Source organism: Microtus ochrogaster, unplaced genomic scaffold (assembly GCF_000317375.1).
Source record: "Microtus ochrogaster isolate Prairie Vole_2 unplaced genomic scaffold, MicOch1.0 UNK56, whole genome shotgun sequence".
In the NCBI taxonomy this organism is placed as follows: domain Eukaryota; kingdom Metazoa; phylum Chordata; class Mammalia; order Rodentia; family Cricetidae; genus Microtus; species Microtus ochrogaster.
In genome coordinates, this window is record NW_004949154.1 from 2,136,156 (window position 1) to 2,143,341 (window position 7,186).

Genomic DNA, 7,186 nt, shown 5'->3' on the forward strand with positions numbered 1-7,186 from the left:
AGAAACCCATTTATGACTAAGACCAGTTAAGAGGCTGGAGAGGAATTCTAGGTGGGTGCACAGCCTGTGGAATGGCGGGTGACTAGAGAGCCAAGGGGGAAAGGGTTTGCAGTTCCCTGACCTGGGACAGTTAGATGGAAGATCAGGTATCCTGGCTAGTCACCTTGACTCAAACTAGGGTCATCTGAAAGGAGGGAACCTCAGTTGAGAAAATGCCTCCATTTGGTCCTGTTGTAAGGCATTTTCTTAATTAGTGATTGATAGGGTAGGGCCAAGCCCATGGTGGGTGGTGCCATCCCTGGGCTGGTGGTCCTGGGTTCTATAAGAAAGCAGGTTGAGCAAGTCATGAGGAGCAAGCCAGTAAGCAGTACTCCTTCATCAGCTCCTGCCTCCAAGTTCCTTCCCTGTTTGAGTTCCTGCCCAACTTCCTTCAGTGGTGGAGTACAGTGTTGAAGTCTAAGCCAGATAAACCTTTTCCTCCTCAACTTGCTTTAGTCATGATGTCTCATCCCAGAGATAGAAACCCTAGCTGAGACAGATGCTAATATGAATTTCAGGACTAGAGAAATGGCTCCATGCTTATGAGTCTTGCACTGCTCTTGCAGAGGACTTGAATTCTATCCCTAGCTCATCCCTGCCTAGACTCCAGCTCAGTGAATATGATGCTCTCTGACCTCTAGAGGCACCTGTCCCAGCATGGACACACCCACACTGCGCTATAAGCATGTATACATAAAAAAAAATAATAATTTGTGTCATTGCAACTCACACCTTTAATCTTAGCACTAAGAAGGCAAACAAGGAAGATCAGAAGTTCAAGGTCATTCTTGACTACACGTGAGTTTAAAGCCAGCCGGGTCTATATGGAATGAGTTCCAGGCCAGTTTGAACTCCAAAATAAAATAAAAGAAAGAAAGTGGGACTGAAGAGGTGGCTTAGCAGTTAAGAACACTTGTTGCTCTTCCAGGGAACTTGGGTTCCGTTCCCAACACCTACATGGTAGCTCATGGCTGCCTGTAACTCCAGTTCCGGCGGATCTGGCACCCTCATACAGACATACATAGAGGCAAAGAACCAATACACAGAAGAGAAAAATTTGAAAAAAAGGAAAGGACTTTGAAAGAGAAACAATTCATTTTGGGGTATGCTTTGTTGGAGGTACCTGTGGAGATATCAAAAAACATTTTTTTTTGAGATAAGGTCTACTGTGGCCTAGACTAGCCTCCAATTTTCTACATAGCCCTGGTTACCTTCACCATATAGCTAAGGATAACCTTAAGTTCCTGATCTGTCCTCCTCCACCTTCCAAATGCTAGGATTACAGACAGGCATGTACCCTGGTTGGAGAAATAATTTTAAATATGGTTCTTCTATGTAATCTAAGAACTGAGAAAGGGAGACTAAAAAAAAAAAAAAAACAACCACAGATTAAATCATTTGGCCAATTCTAAAAACAAACAAGCCATATATATATATTCTGCAGAGATTTGGATTCACCTGAGAAATTGGGTTAGGCTAATATATATGTAATGATTGTATGATATAATTAGTGTCATTATATCTAAAATATGACTATGAAGAAATTGGTTTGCTCTGAATGCCAGATAATCACTTGGCCAGTGATTTAAGTCACTTTTGGTCTTGCATACGTCAAGTCTATACGGCTGATGGTGGCTCTCCATTGCTGCACACCTAATTACCATAAGCCAGGCCTGTTTAAGAACGCAGTCCTGGAGGTGAGGAATCACACTATAGAGCTGGATTCTTTGTTTAGGGTCTCATGAGATGGAAAGAAGCCGTGTTGAGCTCTTGTCTGGAGGCGTGTCACGAAAGATCCTTCCAGACTGGCATACTTGCTAGCATCCTTGAGTTTCTTGTTGCAGCAAAGAACCATCCTCCTTGTTGACTGTCAGCTAGGAGCCAGGCTCATCCCAGGGCCTATCTGCATTCCTTACCAAGTGGACTCCAGCTTCAAGCCAGGGAACTTAACACCCTTCTTGCTTGTTTTACTTGAGTCTCTTCCAAGTGTGGCTGAACGACCCTGTGTTGGGCAGACTCCCTGTTGCTATGGCAGATACCCTGTTGCTACGACAAACACCAGAGAGAAACAGTAAGGCAGAGAAGGGTTTCTTTTACTCCATGATTTCAGTCCATGAGTCACTGGTTCCTTGGCTTTAGGCCAGATGCAAGCCAGACCATCATTGCTAAAGGAATACGATGGAACTAGGTAACCAGGAAAACAGGAAGGACCAGGGCTAAGAAATGCCCCTTATCCCCTACCCCAAGAGATCCATTTCTTCCACCTAGGCACAACTTCCATAACTTCCACTACCTAACGACCCTTTTCAATATTGAATCTTTCAATTGCTTAAACCAGTGATTAGGTCAAAGTCCCCACAATCTCATCCCTTCTAGAAACATGGACTTCCTCAGAAGGGTGCTTACTAACCCTGTAGGCATCTTTCAGTGGAAGCAATCTGACCATCAAGATAAGCATCCCAGAACCCTCTATGACTAATAGGTAATTGCATATTTTACAATCAGATGTGCTGTGTAGGCTAACGTAACCATAACAGGCAAACCCTATCGTATTAACGGTCCCATTGGTTATGTAGTTTGTTTTGCTGGTGGCGTGGTATTTGGAGGGTTGGTTAGGTGGGCATTATTTCAGGATTTTCCCATCACAACTACCTAGAAAAATCAAAATAGAGATGTTTAAACAAGACTGCTGGGTCTGTAAAAACCTTGACAACATCTAGTTGAGGCATGGCAGCCCCAGAACTCAGATGTGCTCTTCTCTCCCTCTTTTTTTCTCTCACAAGGGAGGCAAACTTCTTTTTAGTGTACATATAGAAGGTTGTTTTTTGTTTTGTTTTGTTTATTGATATTTATTGAGCTCTACAGTTTTCTCTGCTCCCCTCCCTGCCTCTCCCCTCCAACCTTCAACCCTCCCCCAAGGTCCCCATGCTCCCAATTTACTCAGGAGATCTTGTCTTTTTCTACTTCCCATGTAGATTAGATCTATGTAAGTCTCTCTTAGTATCTGCATTGCTGTCTAAGTTCTCTAGGATTGTGGTTTGTAGGCTAGCTTTCTTTGCTTTATGTTTAAAAACCACCTATGAGTGAGTACATGTGATAATTGTCTTTCTGTGTCTGGGTTACCTCACTCAAAATAATGTTTTCTAGCTCCATCCATTTTCCTGCAAAATTCAAGCTGTTGTTAATTTTTTCTCCTATGTAGTACTCCATTGTGTAAATGTACCACATTTTCCTTATCCATTGTTCGATCGAGGGGCATTTAGGTTGTTTCCAGGTTCTGGCTATGACAAACAAAGCTGCTATGACCATAGTTGAGCACATGTCCTTGTGGCACGATTGAGTATCCTTTGGATAAATGCCCAAAAATGGTATTACTGGGTCTTGAGGAAGGTTGTTTCCTAATTTGCTGAGAAATCAACACACTGACATCCAAAGGGATTGTACCAGCTTGCGTTCCCACCAGCAATGCAGGTGTGGTGCATTGCATTTTCCCCACAATCTTTCTAGCACAAGTTGCCATCAATGTTTTTGATCTTGGTCATTCTTACAAGTGTAAGATGGAATCTCATAGTTGTTTTGATTTACATTTCTCTGATGACTAAGGATGTTGTACATTTCCTTAAGTGTCTTTCAGTCATTTTAAATTCCTCTGTTGAGAGTTCTCTGTTTAGGTCTGTACTCCATTTTTTTATTAGATTATGTGATCTTTTGGTGTCCAATTTCTTGAGTTCTTGGTATATATATTTTTTTTTTCGAGACAGGGTTTCTCTGTGGTTTTGGAGCCTGTCCTGGAACTAGCTCTTGTAGACCAGGCTGGTCTCGAACTCACAAAGATCTGCCTGCCTCTGCCTCCCAAGTGCTTGGATTAAAGGCGTGCGCCACCACTGCCCGTTCTTGGTATATTTTGGAGATCAGACCAAGGTCTGATGTGAGGTTTATAGGCTGGCTTTCTTTGCTTTGTGTTTAAAAACCACCTATGAGTGAGTACATGTGATAATTGTTTTTCTGTGTCTGGGTTACCTCACTCAAAATAATGTGTTCTAGCTCCATCCATTTTCCTGCAAAATTCAATATGTCTTGTTGACCATGTTCTTTGCTTTACAGAAGTTTTTCAGTTTTGGGAGGTCCCACTTATTAATTGTTTCTCTGTGTCTGTGCTGCTGGGGTTCTATTTAGGAAGTTGTTCCCTGTGCCAACGCATTCAAGTGTACTTCCCACTTTCTCTTCTATAAGCTTCAATGTGGCTGGCTTTATGTTGAGATCTTTGATCCATTTGGATTTGAGTTTTGTGTATGGTGATAGATATGGGTCTATTTTCATTCTTATACATGTTGATATCCAGTTATGCCAGCACCATTTGTTAAATATGCTTTCTTTTTTCCATTTGATATTTTTTGCTTCTTTATCAAAGATCAGGTGTTAGAAGATTATATGGATTGATATCCGGGTCTTCTAGTTGGTTCCATTGGTCCTCCTGTCTGTTCTTGTGCCAATACCAGGCTGTTTTCAGTACTGTAGCTCTGTAGTAGAGTTTGAAGTCAGGGATTGTGATGCCTCCAGAAGTTCTTTTGTTGTACAGGATTGTTTTGGCTATCCTGAGTTTTCCATATGAAGTTGAGTACAGTTCTTTCAAGGTCTTTGAAGAATTTTGCTGGGATTTTGATGGGCATTGTGTTGAATCTGTTTCTCTCACTCTCTTGAAAAAGGCAATCTAGGTAGGTGGTGGCGGCGAATGTCCTTAATCCCAGCACTCGGGAGGCAGAGGCAGGCGGATTTCTGTGAGTTCAAAGCCATCCTGGTCTACAGAGAAAGTTACAGGACAGGTTCCAAAGCTACACAGAGAAACCCTATCTCAGAAAAAAGAAAAAAGGCAATCTGGAATCCCTCTCTAATTTGTCTTTGCAAACCCTAAACCAAAGTAATCTTTTCTTTTGAAGTTACAATAAACCCATGTTCCCCTTCTTATGATGAATTTAGTATGAAACCCTGGATTATCTAACTAGCCTTATGGTACTTTTAAATTAAAAGCATGCAAGGAAAGTACAGCTATGAAATGTGTGTCGGGTGGGATAGAACCAGCCTATCAGGGATATATTTAATCCATAGCTGATTCTTAGAGTTTGAAAAGGGTCAGAGCCAAGTCAATTTCTCAAGTATCTATAACTGCTATTGAGGTAACATGCAAAGTCTATATCATGTGAAGAGTTTGCAAATGTTGAGGGTGTGTGTGTGATCACTAGGAATCACACTCAGGGCAGCTCACATTCTCGGCCTTGCCATCTTTTTCCAGTATTTTGTAACTATTTCTGACATTCAAATTGATGGCATCTATAAAAACAAAGCAAAAACTCTACAAGAGAAATTATTAATCACCCTGATCGAGAATAAGACCACTACTACAATTTAAAGCCAAATTTGAAGCAAGTTTTAATTAAATACTGACCAAGTAGGTGGACTCTGGTCAGGTTCATACACAGGTTCCTGGGAAATGGCTCAGAATCACAGTTGACAGTGGTTTAAGAAGGAAAACCCATAATTCACCGCATTTTTCATCAGGGGTAAGCATACATTCTGATGTACCTGTAGGCTACATCCAATCAATGGCAAGCATACCTCTGATGTATAATCTGCCTGTGAACTTTCTGCCCACAGGTGTTCAAGCACATCTGATGCAGATGGCTCTGACAAACTTTTTAAGGGGAGTGAAAACATGTAGTTTGCTATCTCCCCTAAACAACAGCCTCCAGCATTTCAGGAACTCTCTGTCCTCGGGCAAGGGGCTTGCAGACCAGAGGCATTTTTGTTTCATGGCTCTCTTAGGCATAGTAATTAAAACTTAAAATAAACTAAATTAAAATAAAATAAGGTCACATCTTGACCTCTGCTTCCTTCAAAATACCAGTCTATGTGTATATACTCATTGCAATGCTGTTCTACATCATCACATCTGGGGCATGGGTGATCTACTGAGCTGGTGTCGTGCCCATCCGGTCAATGCTGTGCCTTAATAAAGCACACAATTGTAACTACCATGAATTTCAAACTCAAAAATTCATGAGCTGAATTGGGGCTGTAGCTCAGTGTTAGAGCACCACCTAGCATGCATGAAGCTCTAGTTCAATCCTCATTAAAGCATTCTTTGTATTTAACTAAAAAAAATCAATAAGCAGGCAGATCTCTGCGTTCGAGGTGAGCCTGGTACCAAGAGTGAGCTTGAGGACAGCCAGGGCTCCACAGAGAAATCCTGTCTCAAGACAAGAACAATCACTAGTATTTTGAATACAGAGAAGCAAATTGCAGGATAATTTAAAAAAAAACAAAAAAACAAAAAAAAACCTCACTTGAGCCGTAATCCTTCCCAGGTAGTCCTTGCGTCATTGCCTTTGTGAGGCTTGTGAATACCCAGCCTTTAGCTGAACTTACCTGCTTTATGACTATGAAGCAGTATTTTCTCATAATTATGCAGGTTAAAGACTTCTCTCAACCGTGGCCGAAATAGCTCAGTTGGGAGAGCGTTAGACTGAAGATCTAAAGGTCCCTGGTTCGATCCCGGGTTTCGGCAGTGATTTTATACGGCTTCACCTGGACTACGACTCACGTTTAGCAGATCTATGTATGTAGTTAACTGAGCTGTCTCTTACTCTAATAGGTGTTTTTGTAGAGTTAGTGTGCCCTGATTGTACTCAGCTAAGCCCCTTCTCGGAAGAGTGTGGCACACGGCGTTTGTCCAGCTGGGATTCACAATGACCAAAACCCGCAGACAGATGGTGGATCGAGTACGGGGGAATGAAGGGATCCTTTTCCGGTTCAGGTCACACTAGAGTTATCAGGCCAAATACAGCACACCTAAATAAATGTGAATTTCAGAGACATAACCCTTTAGAATTATCGTTGTCCCAAATTTTGCACGGAAAATACAAATGTCGTCGTTTCTTTGGAATTCCTGTGTAACTGAATGCACTATATTTTCTTCTGCTACATTGAAAACCTCTATTATACAGCTTCCTGCCCTCCGACTTCACCTTGTACCCAGACCTCAAGCACTCAAGATGAACTGAGTTTAAGAGGGAGAACTAGCTGAGCCTCACTGCGTCACAGCTTTTACAAGTATATCTGCATCTTTGACCTGATTGGGTCACAAAGCCAC

General features: G+C 41.8%; 1 non-coding gene across 1 annotated transcript; it reads left to right on the plus strand.

Annotated features, from left to right (window-relative positions):
- The first annotated feature begins 6,528 nt into the window (after positions 1-6,528).
- On the plus strand, positions 6,529-6,601 carry Trnaf-gaa. Its single transcript has one exon. It is a non-coding gene; the product is annotated as a tRNA-Phe (tRNA).
- Positions 6,602-7,186: the final 585 nt, after the last annotated feature.